Below are 20,513 nucleotides of genomic sequence, written 5' to 3'. Positions count from 1 at the left end.
AAGAAGTGAAACACTAAAAGGCAAAGGCAAGTAGTCTAAAAGGCCATATGTTGCTGGATGCTGCAGCATTAACAGCAGCAACAACAACAACAACAGCAACAACAACAACATTAGCAGCAAAGGGCAGCTAATAGTTTTCAAAGCAAATGAGCAGCACATGTGGCACACAGATACAGATACACAGATACAAATACACTTGCAAACAGAAGAATATATATATAAACATATGTATATATATGTTGTGTGTATTGGGTCTATGCTCTTGATAATGATGCTGATGATTATGTTGGCTGCTTTTTTCTTGTTTTTTTTTTTTTTTACATTTTTCTTTACTTTTATAGTAATCATTGAAGCTAACTGACTGAAGCTAAGAGCAAGAGAGAGAGAGAGAGAGAGAGAGAGAGAGAGAGAGACAGAGAGAGAGACAGGGCGATCCATAGAGGGAATCAGTGAACGCAAGGTAGAACTGAGGATGAACGAACACACAGCATAAAGATCAAATCACCAACAAATGAGCCAACAACAACAAAAGCGACACCAACAACAACAACAGCTTAGGTAAAATGTTGACGGGCTGACGCGACTTACATATACCCTATGCAGAGAATAGGAAACAGCTGTCAAAGGCAGCTAGGCATACGATATTTATAACAGTTATGATGCCTGAATATATACAAGATATTTAACATGCATATAACAGCGATGTGTATATAGAAGAGGAATATGAGCAATGCAACAGCTATATAACAGAGCTCCATGGGTTATTTAGGTTAAGGAAATATCAAAGCCAAGTATATATGAAGCATATGATATGATATGATGATATGATGATTTGAAGCATAAGATAATTGATATATGATATATGTATCATGTATAACATATATAAATCAGATCAACCGGATATGTATTACAGGTACATAAATTGTATATATGTAACAGAAATATATGATAATAAAGTACAACTTAATCTATGATATATGACAGCTAAGATATATGAGTATACATTAGATACTTATATAGAGAATAAACAAAAGATATCAAATATAAATCTATTAGATGTATAACAGCTATTTAACAGATGTATAAATGTTTATAGCAGGCGCCTGTGGCTTGCATAGCAAATTAGTAATTAAATAATGAAGCTAAAATAGCTAGATCTAGCTTTAAAATTGAGGCATATGCCATTCAGCTAAGCGAGGCTTAAAATGTATTATTAAGCGCTAATGCAACTAGAGTAAAGTATATAGAATACAATATTATGCTAGAATATATCAGCTACAAGCTTTCGAGCGCATATACTCCCTTTAGATAATGCGTTAACAGGGCATCAAAACTAGAAACGTTTCGACGGTTAGTTTTGTTGTTGTTGTTGTTGTTGCTGCTGTTGCTGGCTGTATGAGTAAGAAAGAAGCCCATAAACTACAGATGATCGACCTCAAGATTTTCCAGCACTGATTGTCGCTGAAGCGTAGGCTCTAACAATTTTCCAACGCAGCTGTATCTATAGCGAGAGCCTGTGTGTGTGTGTGTGTGTGTGTGTTTATGTATCTGAGCTGCGTCAGCTGGTGCAGCGTAGGTAGTTTTCAGGTAGAATCTATCTCTATCTCTCTATGTGTGTGTGTGTTGTTATAATGACTAAAGTGAGTTACAGTTAAGTGGCAGCCAAAAAGGAAGCTGCAACATTTGTTGTTGTTGTAGCAGTGCGTAAGTGCTGTTTCATTGTTGTTGCTGCACACCTTTTGACTGACTGGCAACAACAACAACAACAACAACAACAAAAGTGAACCAACAATCCGCTGCCCTTGCCTTATAAATAGATATCTTCAACAGATGTTTTACACACAAAAAAAAAAATGTTCATTGAAAATTCTTGCAGACCAACAAAAAAAGGGGAAATTTCTTATGGTATATATGGGTAGAGCCATATGTTATAAGGACTTGCTCTTAGATATGTGGAAATGCATGAATGTATGTATGGGTGTGTGTTTGTGTGTGTGTGTGTGTAGGTTGTTGGCCATAAGTTAGCTGAGACTGTCAAGAGATGTTGGAATGTGTAGAAATTCTTTTTCTTGTTATTCATTGATTGCGTTAGCTGATGATAGAATGAGAATAGTATCGATAGATAAGCAAGCCAAATAAAGTAGGATATCAGCGATAGCAGCTCTTGGGAGATCATTTAAGTTAAGCTGAACTTGAAATTTCTATATATACATATATTTCATATATACCCTATCTTAAGCCCAGCTCCATAAATACTTAAAAACCTGCCCAGGCACTTCCTGTCTTGGCCATCGATTTGGTATCTATAAATATCTGAGACTTCCTTATGCTATCGCCTTGTATAGCATTATAGCACATATTCATTTCTCTGTTTTTAACAATAAATCGATTTCATTTCATATACACATTGTTTTCACCAACCGTACATACATACATATGTATGTACGTGCTGTACAGCTGTAGGCTCATTAATATTGCCAGCCCTACGCATTAATTCAATATTATTTTATACTACAGCTCGTTTGCAGCTACTTTATCTACAGCAACGCCCACCGATTGTCCCGAAACGAACAAAAATGAAATAAAAAGGGCAGAGCACTAATAGAGCCATACAGCAGAGGCCTACACACACACATACATACATGCATATATGTACATGTGGAGATATGCTTGTTTGTATGTATATATTTTTGCTATATTCAATTTTTCGTGTGCTATTCAAAAATTCCGGTCACATCCTTACACGCGCAAACGCCCACACAGCACGACGCTGACGGCGACGCCAGCAGCGCAGCGACGCAGACGACGCTGACTGCGCAGGCGACAGCTGCTTGCCTACATACATATACAGATAGCTATGTATGCATGTATATATACATATAGCTAACAACGTGTTAAGCACATAGACACACACACACACACACACACAACATTGCCAAAAAAAAAAGAACGACATTCATGACATGCTGTTGATGACGTCAATGACACACACACACACACCGATACACATACACTGGCAAAGGCTGCAAGGAACGCCAGCACGTCTGTCGTCTGCGTTTACCTACATACAACACTTATAGAGCAGGCGAATGCTACCAAAATAGCAACAACAACAACGGCGACAAATGAGAGCCAACAACAATAACAACAACAACGAATGCCTTTCTTTTGCGCCCAAAAAAGAAAAGAAGAGTGAGCGAGAGCGCGTGCGAGGCAAACCACCCCAAAATCAACCTGACCCGCCTTAACTTGCCCTCAAGTACATACACACACATACACACACACACACTTGCAGCCCATTCACACACACAGGCAGACACAAACAGCTGAGCGAGCAAAAGTTTAGCAAAGCATAGAAACAGGCGCGTGATTTGAGGGCACGCACACACACACACACGCACACACAGACAATCAGAAAAGTAAGTGAGAGAGAGTGGGAGACTGAAAGACGCAGAGGTGGAGAGCCAAGGCGTTGTTGATGGTAGTGTGAGCGAGACAGCACTTGACTGTCTGCGCTTAGCTATTTTTAGCCACAATTTGGCCAACACAAAAATAAAAGCATCACTCTGCGGGTGTGAGAGTGTGTGTGTGTGTATCCGTATAGCTGGCAGATACAAAAAGAGGTGAGTGACGCCTAAAGTGTCTGTCTTTGAGATACTTTTGCCCAGGATAACAAAAAGCAAACAGAGCTGTACAAGAAGCTGCAGCAGTGGTAACAATAGTCGCGTGGGCTCGTCTCAAGCAAGCCAACAAAAGCAGCAGCAGCAGGAGCAGCAGGAGTAGCAGGAGCAGCAGGAGTAGCAGAACTCGTAGCTGGTCACCTACGCAGCCGCGTTTGTTGCCTGGCGACGAACTCCCACTGGAGCTTAGCTGTATCCATTCAAAAGTATGGGGCAGCAGCGAGTGGGAGGGGCTGGGGCAGTTGCCGTTTCTCACCTACAGGTGGCAGAGATTGCGCTCAGCCATTGTGCCTTATAACAGTTAGCTCAATGGCAGCCACGTCTGACAGTTTGGGCGTCATCTTTGACCATATTTATAAATTGTGTTTCTTTTCTCACTGTCTCTCGCTCTCGCTCTCGCTCTCGCTCACTCTTTCACTATTATTTCATTGACGACATTCGCGCTGCTTATATCTCGTCTATATGTATCTGTGTCTGTATCTATAAGTATCTCGAGTGCGCGTTTAATGAGCATTTTGTATGCGTTTCTCGACGTTCGCCATTTGGGTGGCCCCTCGGGTGGCTAGAGGCACTACGAAAAGAACTCAAACTGGGAGCCGCTTAAGCTTTGGGGCATGCAAAAACTAACAAACGAAAGCGAATCTAATGGGCCACAAACCGAGGCCAAGGAATAGCGGAAAACAGCGAACCAGAATCTGGCATGGTTGGAGCGATTCATTACTCGGCAAATTGTTAAGCACTATAAACTATATAAATTATGACTTTTTAGCCCGATGCCCGAGCACTTGCCATGCATTTCAATTCAACTATTTTCGAAATTTTATTGAATTAGATCTTAGAAAAGTTCGCTTTGTGATTGAGTTGTTGGGAAGCAACAACAACAAACACATACATTGTTGATTATAAATGAGTGATAAGATCTGAATTCAATGTTGAGGATTTCAAAAAGTTTAATTTAGTTCTTAGAAGGAATATATAACCCAAATGTAACTATAGATGATATGAGGATACTTTGCGATATATTTTATTGTTTATATCTCATTTTCTATAGATACAAATATATTTTTAAAATTGTTACCTTTTTTTTTGTGCATTAAATAATATTTCAAATTAAAAAAAAATAAAATTTAAGTTAAATTCTTTAAACATAAATATATGAAAAACCATTATACCCTGATTTCCCATTGAAAATGGGTTCAGGGTATAAAAATCCAAGATGACGCTTAGTAAAATATTTCTGTTTATATTATAGTTTTCTTTTCATCAGTCAAATGGAAAATATAAATATGCTTTCGACAATTTCTAGGTACTATATAGATACGGAAGCAGTTATCGATGTGTAATCTATGTCTATCAGATATGCCTTTCGATTTAAAAACAGAGCTTGGAAGCTGCAACTTTAAGAAAAGTTAAACATCTATTGTATATGAAATATAATAAAATTATTCTCTAAATTCATTATTACTCATCACCTAACAGCATTTTATGCTAAAAACATATTTAGTTTTTATGTAAACATAAAAAATGAGCAACATGAATAAAACAAAGCGAATCTGCATAAATTCTACAAATGTTCATATTAGGTTTGCCTTTTCTAGCAAGTGTGCCCATTAATATCGACATCATCATCATCATCTTTATTATCATCATCATCATTATCAGCGGCAGCAGTAGCAGTAGCATCAGCATTCGATGCACTGCCCTACACATACACTGGCTCTTGTTGTTGTTGTTGTTGTTGCTGCTGTTGATGGTTTATTTTTAAAATTTATAATTTTCAAAAATAACAATTTTTGTGCGACGACAAAAATAATTAAAATCACATGTTTCGCTTGCGGCATAAAATGTTTTTCAGACTGCTTTGCTTTTCCTTTCTCATATATGTATTTATTATTTGTTGTATTTTTTGTTGTTGTTTTGTTTTTATATTTTTTTTCATTCCCATTCTTTTTCGTTTTTCTTTATTTCTCATTTGGGTTCCTTCTCTGGCTTTTCACTTGGCGTTTCGCTTTGCTGGCAGCGCAAAAAGCCGCAGAATTCAAAGCAAAGCAAAGCAAAGTATTCGACCGTCTACCTACAAATTGATATACATACATACATACACATAAACATAAACATACATATATGTATGAATATGAATATATATAAATATATGTGTATACGTCATGTGTAGTGCATGTTCTGCATGCATTTCATATATCTAAATTTATATGCATTCAAAACTTTCAATGGACTCTGGCTGGGCTTTCATTATAATAATATTTGTTATGGGCAGAGCGAAGGAGTTGCTGTTGCTAAATAGGATGAACAGTCTCATATTTTTAATTCAAAATCAATTTGTCAAATCAAAGGTGTTATATGGTATCAGAAGTAAGAATGATCTTATGCAGTATTTGAAAAAATAACTGCAAACATTCAGAATAATCACTTCTCTTGTTGACAACTATCAAGACCTCTGGCAATCTATCTCAAAAATTCTTATAAGAGCTCTGCACAGACTTCTAAGAGAGACTTTATTTCTCCTTAAATAAAGTTCAATTTGCACAACAGATAAAGACCAAATGCTGAAATTCTATATGTTTAAATATGATCTATCTACTAAAAACTGAAATCCTTTAAGATTCAAAAAGGCGTTTAAATATGCTTTATCTATTAATTTGGCTCAAAGAGTTTTTCTTGTTCATGAAATGAAAAGAGTATAGTATATAAGCATGAAAGCCAATATGACAATTCCATATACTTTTATATGCACAGTCCTTACTCAAGTGAAGCTTCAGAAAGAGAATAATATAAAGGCTTAGCGTATCTATAAGTTATATATGAGTATAAGGAAGACAACTCAAAGCAAATTGGGAAATCTCCAAATTAGTTTTAACTACTAAACTAACTAAATACTGAATACGATGCTATATCGGCTGGTGCACGTTGATTTTTGTTTACAAAGTCCTTAAGCATATGTAATAAATGTAATATAAATTATAAATATACTATTGTTAATTTTTTTTTAATACATCTATGATTCCTAGTAATGTGCAATAGAATTTTTGTTTTTTTGCTCTGCTGCATTTGCGTCTGTGCTTCGCTTTTCACATTAACAATTTTCTCGTTTTTCATTTTTTTGTTGCGCCATGTTCAAATTTTCTTGACTGCGTCATCGACGACATTGTGAATGTGTTTTTGTTTTTGGCTAATACATTGAAAATACCTGCTGCTGCTTCTTCTTCTTCTTCTTCTTCTACTTGTTTGTTATTTATTTGCTTAATCAAATTTAAGCATATAATTTATTTATTTATATACGCGAATAGCGCGTTTGCCTTTTGGCCACGTTCATGAATGAATTGCTGCTGATATACATACATACATATATTTTTGGCTATGACATAAATAGCCAACTATGAGCGAGTGTGTGTGTGTGTGTGTTTGTGTTTAGCATTAATTTAACTTAAATTTAATGCCAAGTGCGAAGAGTTTGATAAAAAAAGGTGAACAAAATATCGAAGATTATTTGCAATTCATGCTTCCATTAAAAAATAGACCTTAAACGTGCCACGCCCACATTGAATTTATTTTTGTCGAGAGGCGACAGTTGCTATCAGTTGGAAAACAGAAAAAAAAAAACAAAAAACAAAAATAAATAAAAACAAAAACTTTATCAGCTCCAAATCAAGATTCGACTTCGTCTCCAAAAGACAACAACAACAACAACATAAAGTGCAGTCACGAGCCAAAAAACACACACCGAAAAATACGCTCGACAAGTAAACGGTATGTGGAACACAGAGACCATCGATCAAAATATAAACAACAACAAATTGTTAACATGCCCACAACGAACTTTATCGGACTGAAAAAAAAATAAGTTTTGTACGCCTCTTTATTTATTTTTGGACTCTCGACTTATGCACGATAGAGACGTATTTTTTCCCAAATACTCTGTAAGCAGTGTTTGTAATGCGGGCATATGGGTGTTGTATTACTGTAGTGGACGGAGACTGGCAGAAGTGTTAAGGATATTGATAGTTCAAGAGCTCTAAGAGGCTCGTTCAGCTTAATAAATGAGAAGCCAAAAGGAATGACTGGAGGAACGCACTTAAATTATAATATAGCTATAACCTATACTATTTCCAATGATATATGCATTATTATATATGTATGTAAGGTATATATGTATGTAAGGCACGCCTGGCACAGAGTATACTCGCAGCCTTATATATCCCACTAAAGAGTTATTTACTGGCTTTTCGAAAGTGCTCGTTCGTTCCACAAGTTCTTAGCGCACTCCAGTGGGGCATGATAGCTGGCTGATATTTGAGGCGTTTTTCAGTGAAAAATAGAAAGTAAAAGCTTATCGAATGCTTATCGAGCGGATGCCACAAACGGGCAAGAAGTCGAAAAAGAGGAAGCAGTCGAGGTAAATGACGAAATTGAACTATAAATAGAACACTTATATGCAGTTGAGTAAATATATCTATACATACATATATTTTTGGCCAAGCACGTGATTTACCGTTGATTAGCAACAACTTGGTTAGAGAGAGTGAGAGGGAGAGAGAGAGTGCGAGTTGTTGACAGTCGATTATTCGATTATCGTTGATCGATTGCTCAGGTGTTTGTTTTTTTTCAATGAGTGAACAAAAATAATATTGATTAAACAACTGGCAGATTTAGTGAATGGGCAGCTATAAAATAATCAGCTTATCAAACGAGGCAACAATGAAGCAAAGCCAGCACATCCGATTTCAAATGAAAACATATATGCTATATGAATTTATATATGAGTGAGTGTGTGTGTGTATAGAAATAGTTCTATTAAGTGGAACTATTTGTACAAACTGTTTTTCGCTTGGCTCTCGTATTAACATGAATTCCTAATCTTTATTATATATGCCCCGCGCATTATCTGTCTGGCGGATCGGTAAATAGAAAAGCGACGCGACGCGCCGCGCCGCATCGAGACAAACAAAACAACTGCAAAGTCAGTTAAACATTTCTATATGAAATACCCTAGTTATATAGAGGTTTTCAAAGGGTATATGGCATACAGAGGTATAAAATTATTTGATTATTTTTAATTTGAGGGAAGAAGCAAAATTATTTATGAAAAGTCCCATAAAATGTGACTAAACAGTATTATTTATGGCAAATCTCTCCCATAAATAATCCACTATATGCACAGATCAAGCACAAAATATATGTATATATATGATTTATTATGGCAACAAATTTTTTTCAGATTTCCGGCAAATTGAAATCTCTACAAATATGTAAGTAAACAATTTCCTGCAACAATTTCTAAACACATTTCACATTCTTCCTGTTGTTGTTTACTATACGAAATACTATGTTATATACTACATACATACGTACATACATGTATGTATGTACATCAGTATGTATATATTCATTTATAGACATAAATTAACATTTGCATTTGTCACGAATCGCTTGCGGCAATTGGTAATTGTGCATTTCCTGATATCTGAGATGAAGGTTAAACAATTCAAAAACAGAAACAGAAGCAGAAACAGAAACAGAAGAGAGAAATATTTCCCAACTCAACTTACATTGATTTTCAAAAGCAATCCGTTTAAATCCAATATATTGAAATGTTGTAATATATTTATATACGTATATATATATAATATATATAAGAGATATATCCAATTAATGCTGTGCTCGTAGACTCGTATAATCCAAAGTTTCGTTCGCTTCGATTTGGCCTTTATTTCAACTACACGCGATCGCGTTCATACATACAAATATACAGATGTATGTATGTATGTATTTGTGTGTGTGTTTGGTTGGGTGTGTGTGTGTGTATTTCTATATACAAATAGACGAGCGTAGATTTGCTTGCGTTATTTATTTAGCATTTATGTACATATTAAAAAATATATTTTTTATTCGCTTTGTTTGGTTTTTTCGCATTTCATTCACAAAAGTAAATTTAATTAACACAAAACGCAGCGTTGACAGCGACGTTGACGGCGACGACGGCAGCGACAGCGACGCTGGCAGCACAGGCGACTGTTACAGGTTTGCGTGCCAAAAATATAATAATATTAATAATAATAATAATAAATGAACGTTTGCGACGGCAGCAGCGACCACGACGAAGACGAAGGCGACGGCGACGGCAAAGACGGCGACGTTTACGTTGACGTTGACGTTGACAGCGACTGCGGCTCACACACACACATGTACACTGGCACGCACACACACATGCTCACACGCACGCACACTTAGACGGGGGCCACGTCGACGACTGCAGCTGTGTGAGTGTCGCTTTTGTATCTGTGTAACTGTGTGCGCTACGACAAACACACTACAGTAAAAAAATATTTTTATGCAATTTTATATAGACAAATTTCATGTGTCGTTGTTGTTGTTGATGTTGATGTTGCTGCTGTTGGTGTTGTTGTTGGTGGTGGTGCTGTTGTTGTTGTAATTGTTGTTGCTGCTGCTGCTGCTTTGGCTGTTGTTTTATTTTTCGCTTAACACGTTTTGTATTTGAATTGAATTTTTGTTGTGTTTTTTTCGCTAGATATTTTTGCCGTGCTCGTTGTTGTTGTTGTTGTTGGACTTTTAAATAGACGTCGATTTTCTTTGCGCAATTTACATTTTTAGGCACATGATTTCCATTGGAAGCAATTTGTAATTCCAAAATAGATTTTTGATTGCGATTGCAATTCATTTATCAAATACAAACATTTCAAAAACTCACTATACTTTGCACAAATTTCATTGAATTATATTTCATTTATATTTTGTTGCGCTTAATTTGAACTTGATTATTGCTCTTGTTACTGGTCGTCGTTCGAATTGTTGTTAAATTGTTTAAAGTGAATGTTTAATATGCCAGGCTAAAAAAAAATTATACTCTTCGCGGCAGCCGCTCTGCTCAGCTCCGTTCACGTTGCACTGTGTACACGCTCAAAGTTTTTGAAGCGAAATGAATGCCGAGTTCGACGCGACGTACTGGCAACCGTTTGCTTTTTGTCAACGGCGAATACATTTCATTCTGAAATTGTATTTGCGGCGAAAAGAGCGCGCTGAGAGCGCAGCTGTGTGAGTGAGCTGAGTACCCAGTCGGACGTGAGCGCATGAGAAATGAAGTGCCACTCACTGAATTTTACAGTGACAGTAGGTTTTGGAATGGTAATAATCGTGGTACTATACAATTTTATTTATGTATTGGAATGAAAATAACGTAATGTTCTTTTATGTTAAGTGTTAGTTAGTGAAGAGACGATATTTTAAATTGATGTAGTTATATTTCGTGATTCTTCACTAATGAAATTTTTAATGAGTGCCATAGTTTTATTCGAATTTTATTACAATATATAACATGTTAAAATGAAATGTTATAGAATACCTAAGTCTATATAAAAATTCCGTTAAATGCTCAACTCACAAATGCAGTCTTTCAAAAACACGTTTCGCTAAATCCGACTGGTATTATATGAAATGCATACATATAGATTTGTGTATGTGTGTTTGCTTGTGTATCTCGCCATATACTTGATCATTCACGAGAGCGAGAGCGAAATCGCTCTTTGACTCAATGAATTCGCTGCGCTCACGCTGTTCGAGTGACTACAAAACAATTTTGAACTACACAGCATTTGTAAGGCGACAACACATGGTCGGCCTTTCTTAACCCCCCCGCCATCAGCTAGCGCCCTTGTTCCACATGCAGCGACTACAGGCCTCAAAAGCGCACGAAGCCTATGCTATAAGCGACGACGACGACGACGACGGCAGCGACGGCGACGAATTTTCGTACTAAAAACCAACCGGACGTTGCCGCCACCGCCGTTGCCCGTTGCTCGACGCTCGATGCCCGCGAGCGGCAACCGACGCCAACATAAGCTTTGGGGCTGTGAAGCTTTGTCGGTGTGCGTGTGTGTGTTTGTGTTTTTGTGTGTGTGTGTCTGTGAGTGTTGGGGGCTTTGCAGTGTTGCTGTTGTTGTTTTAAAAAAAACGGAAATTGAAAATATGCCAACTTGTAGGCGCGCTCGCTCGCCGCGTTGCCGCTGCCGTTGCCGTTGCCGCTGCTGATGACGGCTCTGCTTTTCGGTTTGCTGCGGTGCAGTGCGGGGGGCTTGTGGACTTGCGACAAATTCATGCCAGTTTTTTTTTTCATTCATTTAAATTTACAAAGCAAACAGCGCGCAAACAAGCTGTACGAACAGCAGCGGCAGCAGCAGCAGCAGCCGCCCCCTGCAGAGCCCCCCTCGCACGTTTTCTGCCTACGCGAAGAATTCACCACAGCAGAGTGATTCGAATTCCAAAACCGAAAACAGAAAACAGAAAACCAAAAACAATTTCAGTTTCAATCACTCCAGTCTCAAATCTCAAATTATATTTGCCCCACTAAAAAAAACGAATGTTATTGAGTGAGTTTTTATTTAATAATGAATCTCATCTAGTTGCATATTTTCACCAAATATGTTTTTTTTTCTTCGCTGGGCCATAAAAAATCAGCCTCAATGAGCGTTGAATCTGTCTGTTTCGCGTTGGCTGCCAATATGAATGAAAAATACGCACACACCGAGGCGAAAGTAGCTACAAAACCGCGGCGATGTTGTCTATGCATGAATAGCTGCAGCTGCCAAGTGTGTGTGTGTGTGTGTGAGTGAATGTGTTGGTGTGTGTCTGTTGTCTGTCTGTTTGTATGTGTGTGCATATATTCATGTGTATGTGTATGCGAGTGAGTATCTGTATCTGAATGTTGCATGAGGTAAGCATACACTGTTGTTGTTGCTGCTGTCGTGCCAGTGTGGTGTGAGTAGAAAAAGTTAACAACAGGCGAGCCCATGTCTCAAACCATTCACCTGGACAAACAATGAAAAATTATTGTTTGTGCCATATCAAATGCCACGTATACATGCATATGTATATATCTATATCTATCGTTATGAAATTGTTCTATCAATAAATCAATATGTATGACATTTAGTATTTCTAGTATATTTCCAAACAATTCTATTCACTTGATTTTCAGATCGTCGTCCGAAACGCACTCAAGTTGTGAGCAAGTAAACGCGCTCCAGTGTGAATGATCTTGAAAGGCAAACACATCAGCGACTGGTTCAACGTTGTCTGTCTGGCTGGCTGGCTTGCTGGTCTTTGGTTAGGCTGCTGTCGTTGTTGTTGTTGTTGTTGTTGTTATTGCTGTTGCTGTTGATGTTCGGCAGAGTTGCCGAGTGCTTCGCGCAGTCAGTGTCAAAAGAAAAATACACGACTCTGCGGCGCGTTGGCAACTGTGCGCAGCGACTTTAAAATAAAATCTCAAAACCAGTAGCACTTTTCTTGGCTTCAACATAAAAAAGTGCGCGGCAACAACAACAGCAACGTCGACAGCGACGTGCGTTGAAAATAACAGCAAAAACAACAAAGACAAAAAGTTAAAGCGAGCGTGAAGAGTGGTTTGTTGTCTAATAAGCCAAGCCTCAAAACGGGGGAGATAGCAAGCAAATCGGATCGACTATAGATAACAACTAAATGAAAAAAAAATAAATATATACATATTATTTATATATATGTATGTATGTATGTACATATAGAAAGAAACAAGCAAGCTTGGAAGACAGACTATTGGGTGCCAAGGCAGAGATTAGCATGAACTTTCCAGTTCAGAAGGAAGCGAAACACAGATATATATACATACATACATACATACACATATATTTACATATATATTTACTATATGGCATAGTATCAAAATGGCTTGCCAAACGCATACATTAATACAAATCGTATGTATTTCAGTATGTAACACACACACACACACACAAACACGCACAGCAGACAGCAGTCGACACTCGAAACTTCCTCTCCAATGCCACAAAACTCAACTCGTTTCAGAGAGCGAAAAACAACAGCGACAGCGAAAGCGAATTCCAAAAGAGTCAGGCCGTGTCGAGCGAATTGAGTTTGAGTGAAAGAGCGCCACGCGGCGAATTCACTTAGCTCGCTCACTCACTCGCCAGAGTCGTTTTTATGAATGAAACCGTTTATAATGAATGGAGGCCTGCGCTGCCAGCAACGCTGCCCCGCTGCCTGCGTCGCTGTCATCGTCATGTGCGCTTGCAAAGAAAAAAATTTTGTGTTTTTTTCTTTTTTTTCACTTTTGTATTATTTAAAATTGTTTTATTTTTCTGTTTTGTTGCTGTTGCTGTTGATGTTTTCCTTGACTATTTTATTTAATGTCTTGTATATAAACATGTGTACATGTATTAATTGTGTTTATTTCAGTTCTTCATTTTATGGATCCATGTAAATTGTTTACGCTTATTTTCGGGTAAATTGCACATAACTTGCACAGTTAATTCGTGAACAATGCTCAAACTCTGACAGACGCGCTGTCGCCCTCAGTTTAAACAGACAGCAGCAGCAATCGAGTTAAGAGCTACTTAGTAGTACGAGAGGCGCATTAAAACACTGTTTTTTATTATCGAAATACTCTTTTGAATAAATACAAACTCATTGTATCTGTATATGTGTGTGTTTATTGTGTTTTTGGGCATAATGAAAACTGCGACAGTTTTTGGTTGTTGCCCACATTTGCTGCCGAACGTGGGCGGACACGCATAGTAGGCTGAATATCAAATTGACATACATACATATACCTATATATATATATTTATACATATATATATGTGCGTGTAGACACAGTTTGTTAGTTGCGTTCTTACCCACACTTAAAGTTTTAGACAGCAAATTCAGCTTGGGGGTTTTTCCCCAAAACGATTTCATTCCAGCTGCCCTAAATGGCAAAAAAATATTTGTTAACTGCCAAATTAGCACAGTTAGGCACGTAGAAGACGATAATGAAGAAATTAGATATAACATAATTTCGTTTAAATAGTGTCGTTATATATATATGAATTTGTCATACATACATACCTATGTATGACAGATTTAGTTGTTATACAGGTGCGAGCGACGGCAATTCAGTTTGACTATGTGCATGGACTTTCTACTGCAAAGTGGCTAATCATTTCAGATCTTATAGTGAAAATCCTAATCACTTAAAGCAATCTATTAAGCTAATAAATAAAGCTTTTCCTTGCAACAATCTATATTTTACATTTGATTTATAAGCAATTTTATTTATGAATATATACAGTATAGTATTATTGCATACAAATTGAGCTAATCGTCATGGATTGATTTTTTGACTTCTGGCCCTTAGACGGGAATAGATTTGATGTAACGAAAACAAAATTTTTTCTATCATTCATTCATTTATTGCATTATGCATTCATTCAGTTATTTATTCATTCATTCAATCTACCTTTACATTCATTCATTTATTCATTTATTTATTCCTTCAATCTACCTTTAACATTATTTTTCTCTATATAATTATGTCAATAATATGTTCTTATCTATTATGAAATCTGAAGAGGTTACATTTATATATTTATATATAATATGTAATGCAAAGAGTGAATATATTTATTTCTATTTGGGTTCCATTTCAGGCCTTAGAACATGCTCATTTTCTTAGCTTTGTTTTATAGCCTTTTGATACAGTTTTTAAGATCTCTACACAACCTACCAAGTAGCAAGGCAGATATTTGAAATTTCTCTACTTTTGCATTAGAGACACCTTCCCCTCAATCTTTAGCTTCATCTCCATCTCCAGCTCAACTGAATAAAGTCTATGAAATATAGCATATGTCTTTGGTCTGCACTAAAAATGTTTAAAAAATTAACCATAAAGCTGACAGCTCAAATAGGGAGTAAGAGAAAGAGAAAGAGAGAGAGGGAGGCATAACAAATGCATATTTAAATTACAACCAAATTTGGACAACGACGTAGGTTCCAAAATCTTTGCCAAGTCAGCCGAAAAAAAACTAAATACGAGAAAAAAATGTTGTTAAAAATTGTAAATGTGAGGCATTCGCTTTTCGATGTGGGCTTTGTCTCTGCTTTGCATATAATCAACATGGAAAGTGGCTCGAAAACCGTCGGCGTTGGTGGCTCGACAAGAAAAAGCTGCACCACACACACACACACCAACACCAACACACACACACACACACACACACTACAGCTATTGGAGTTTTCAATATTTTTAGTTAACAATGGCAAATGCGACTGCGATTTTGATGGCGCTCGCAATGGCAACAATCACAATGCCAAACCCGCTTCCGTTTCATTCAGAAATGTAAAAGCCCCTAACGAAATATATAATTCAGCATTTAAAGAGTGGGTAATTCACTTAATGATCGGTTGTGTTGTTTATGAGAAAGCCAACTCCCAACGTAACTAACATAACTACAACTGTGAATGCATTTGCGCAATTGAAATTTATTCAATTGCTCGCTCAGAAAGTGAAATGGATATATTGGTTTTTTGCTAGGATCTTTCGATCTATAGTCTCTCCAAAACCAACTCTTATTGAAATCCCTTTTGAAGCTTGAGTCTAGTAATTTTGAATTATATTCCTTTAGGTATTTTTGGTTTGTTGAGGTCTTTTAAAAGGAGTTCTGTAGATCGGGTATTATTATATTAACAATTTCCTCTTTCATGGAGATTACAAATACTGTCACATAACTTTAAATATGTTATATATATGATCATTCAATCGTGAGATGAGGAACTATTAATGACAAGCTTTGATACACGAAAATATATAAATTGTATTACAAATATTTTAATTTCAGTGTGGCTAATACCGTTGATTACATTGATCAAGAAAACAAATTTAGAATGTGTTCAATTAGCCAACTACTTTCATAACACTAGAAGTGATTTATGACAGAATTTCTTTTTGAGCCTTGATTGTTGTTGAAAAAAACCGAAGTTATTCCAGCATATATTGTACTTAAGTTATCTAAATCTTCAAGGATCATAACTTAAAATCAATTCGTTATTTTAATGAAATTAATTATCTACGTTGGCTGAAGTTTAAGTTGAAGGACAGAATCAAACAAAAGAAATTATCCTATAAGTGTGGGCTAAGTTTCAAAAGTTTCAAAAATATACACAAGTTAAGATCCTGAAGTGAGTTAAATTGAAATCCATATGCAGACATCTTGATGTCAGAAGTAAAGGATATGTATCCCTATATACATCATTTTACAGAGGTTCCCACTTAAAACACCGAATTATAAGATTTTGTATTTCCCTTTCGGCTATAACTGAAAGCCGAATATTTTACTGATCTTTTAGTCAAGAAATTTACATGCAGCAGTTGAAAGGTTTTAGTACCACTTGGATTTACCTTAGACGCGAAATTCTTTAATGAGAGTTTGTATAAAAAACCTGGAATTAAATAAAATTCTATAAGTTTTCCAAAAGCTAAAATTCTTGAAAGATCTCTTATGACAACGTTCTGTGCTATAGAAATTTGAAAGAATTATAGTTTTAAAAGGCGAAGCTGTCACGGATATCTATAATATTTCTGTTGAACTGAAGGCGTTAGCGACTGGAGAGTCTGAAACAAAGCGCTGGAGCAGCCCTCGCTTATGGTTGCTAACTGATAAATTGCGCGGGTGTTTGCAGCACTCGGTCAGCGGCTGCCATTGGGGCTTATTCACAAATATGCAGAGAGGTCTCTCTGTGTCTCTGTCTCTTCGTCTCTTCGTCCCTCTGTCTATCTGCTTCTCTGTCTGAATGGCTGGCTGGCCGTAAATGGCGCTCAGCATGCGGCGGTAAGCTGGCCAAAATGAAGACAGTTGACACACCCGCGGAATGCTACAGATTGTTGCATGCCTCATGCCAAGAATGAATATACAGCAGCAGCGATGCGAGAATCGAGAATTGAGAATTGAGAATCGGGAATTAAGCATCAGGCTATATGTGGAGAGTCCCGAGTGAGGAGTCAAAAGCTGGAGCTTGGAATGCCATGGAACAGTAGCCACATCCGCTGTCAACTTTGGAAATTAACGCAGTTATTCACGCAGTTCGCCCGCAGCTGAGCCCAGCTTAAGGCAAAGAGCTAAATTGTGTCTGCCTGATCTTGATTCAGAGTCATTATGATACCAATTTGAAAAAAAGAAACACACACACACACACAAAATAACTGCCTGGCTACCTAAGCGATGGCCTGGCTTGATAGAGGACAACGGAGAGATCTTCGCATCTGACCGAAACCCAAAAGATCGCAAGACAAACGCCTTGGGCACTCAATTCTGTTTCGGTTTATTCACAGATTCGTTCAGCTGTTGGAATTTGTCGACTACTGTTTCGCATTTTTTCGCGATTGCCAAATATTTGTAAGAAAAAAAAAAAAAAGTAACGGCTTCAGCCATGGCCTGAACTGGGATGCTCACAGCTACTGTTTGCCTTGAAAAAGAGATGCGAATCTCTGAGAGTGGAAGACTTGATATCTACAGATTGAACTGTAAATGTTCTATGACTACTATATATGCATATATCATGTTTGTGCCAAATGAATAACCAGTGGATCATTACTGTACCTCCAAAGCATTTGCCTAAGTTGTAGTAGGGCAGTAATACGTCGGGTAGGATCTCGATTGTTTATGAACCTTTGATATAGACTATATGTATATATTAACCATATAATTGTTATGAAGTTTGCAAAGCCGTATGCCAATAATTGCTGTGCCATAGTATTGAAAGCACTTTTGAACCATTTGGTTCATTTGGTTCCACAATCGGTAATAATCATATTTTATACTCATACACCTATAAGATGTTACCCTTGCATCTGAAATAAGCTCAAATTTGTTTTTCGCAATTGTTTTACAGATGCATGTTGTATTGGCCAGAGAACGTACCTATAGTTATATATAATATAAGAAGTCTTAGTAGCAATGTAATACACAGAATTAAACCAAAGCTCTTGCTTAACTAAACTGTGCCTCTAGCCTTTCTTATATATATTATAGCTATAATCACATATATTTATATTGAGTATAAGATTTGAAATATGGCCATGAAACAATAGTTCCTGAAGCTAGACATGAGCCTCAATGCAAGTTGCCTTAAATGGTTTACTATAGACTATTTTGAATATGAACTATATATATTAATATGCACATATGTATACATTTATATGGATGCTCCAAAGCACATGATTTCTCAAACTGAACTTTATATCAGGATTGAACCTAAACATGCGAATTGACTTGAATCCTTAATGAATACATTGAGTTAGAGTCTTTAGATACAAATCCTTTGCAGTTGAAAAGATTTTAGACAAATATTAGATTATTGTATAATATAATTATATAGATTATTAAAATATTAAATATGATCAAGTCATGCTTCTGGTTAAAAGCATACAAGTTTTATTATAAATACTGAATAAATGTACTTAAAAACAGATTTTTGTAAGTGTATTTTAAAGTCTGCTTTATTTATTGAAATATCTTGAAATATCTCTTCTAAATGCCTTAAGAGGCGAAACTATTGAATAGAAATTCTTATTGCAACTATAAACCTACAAAGTATAAGCTGGAATTATTATTATACAAAATACACTTGAAGTGTGTCTTTTAATTATTAAACCTTCAGAGTTATTGAATCTTGAATGAATTAGTTTGAATCCAGAACCCAAACTAATTAGGGGTTGCAGCATCATCTTAGCTGAGAGTGTTTTCAGTTAATTTCAAATTAGTTGGAAACTAGGCAAAACTTAACTAACTAGAAGTCAGTGTATCTATATAAAAGAGCAAACTAAGTTTTCTCAAAGTGAAATTCATTAACAATTAATAGTTAATGTTAAATTGAAGCTAACAGTAAACAACTATAAAAGGAGTTAATAAAAAAATCTTAGGAGTATTTCACTATGCCATGGTACTGTTAATAATTTAACTAAATAATAAAAGCCTAAACTGGTTAAGTTATAAACAATTAAAGTTGATTTCAACTGCTCTATTATTAATTCAAATTGAATGCCAACAAATTACAGTTAGCGGCAAATTAGTTTTGGGCAACTTCATCATAAACAAATCATGTTAATTGTACAGTGCATCATAAAAGTAACTTACCAGCTAGGCAAACACTTTAGTATAGATGAGCGAAAAGTTGTTAGTTTATAACTTTTGCTTGTTTTTGTTGTCAATTAAACAAATTGCACATTTAGTGGAATGTTTTGTAGCGACTGTACTTTGAGCAAACAGCTAGTTAAGTACCTATTAATTACACACACACACATATACACAAATTGCTTAATTAATGTAGTTAAATATGATTAACTTTGGTTAATTGTTTATTATGATTGCTTAATTATTTTATTTAAATAGTTTTTCTTTTTTGTTTTTTTTTTACACACTTTGAGTTTATTTTATTTTTGTTGTTGTTGTTTTTTTCGGATACAACTGAATGTCTTGGCTCTGCCGTTGTTAATTGCGTGCTGGCCAAGTTGCCTTTTCTCTTCGAACTGCACAATCACAAGCTGAGTGAGCGGAGAGTGGCAGGCAGGGGATGCACACGCAGAGACTTGAGTGTTGAATGCAGCCTGACGCTCGTCCAGTGACTGAAACGATGTTGCACGCCATTTGCAACGCGACCAACGGTGCTCCAAGTGGCCCCAAACGTTTGCTGGCTGCAGTTGTCATCGGCTGCTCGGCTCGCCGCTCGGCTGACACGACAGGATGCTGGGCTCGGCACGACAAGCGAGACGAACGCAACACGAGGCGAAACGAGCGAGCCGAATGCAGCTCGTTGCGTGGGCATCGCGTTTGAGGCCTGTTGTTGATGTGTGGCAACTGCAGCTCCACTTCACACTTAACTCAACTCAACTCGACTTCAATCTAATGCTAATCGAATCTATATAGAGTGTGCTGGCCGTGCTCAGGGCATGGCTCATCATTAAAACAACCGAACTCAACTCTCACCCAGTTGTGA

At 36.7% G+C, this 20,513-nt stretch overlaps 1 protein-coding gene across 2 annotated transcripts in view; it reads right to left on the bottom strand.

The window, feature by feature from the left end:
- The window catches only part of sty (sprouty signaling antagonist), a 29,373-nt gene extending 9,224 nt beyond the window's left edge, over positions 1 to 20,149 (bottom strand). Inside the window, exon 1 of one of the 2 annotated variants that reach the window (XM_089468380.1) lies at positions 19,655 to 20,149. The gene's annotated coding sequence lies outside the window, so the exon portion shown is untranslated. Of the gene's footprint in view, positions 1 to 9,244; positions 10,644 to 19,654 lie in introns of those variants that run through there. The other variant, XM_089468379.1, reaches the window with a different exon arrangement.
- Between the last annotated feature and the right edge of the window lie 364 nt (positions 20,150 to 20,513).

Source organism: Drosophila arizonae, chromosome 4 (assembly GCF_054131065.1).
Source record: "Drosophila arizonae isolate 15081-1271.41 chromosome 4, UAZ_ARI_1.0, whole genome shotgun sequence".
In the NCBI taxonomy this organism is placed as follows: Eukaryota; Metazoa; Arthropoda; class Insecta; order Diptera; family Drosophilidae; genus Drosophila; species Drosophila arizonae.
This window is presented reverse-complemented; position numbering and strand designations above follow the sequence as displayed.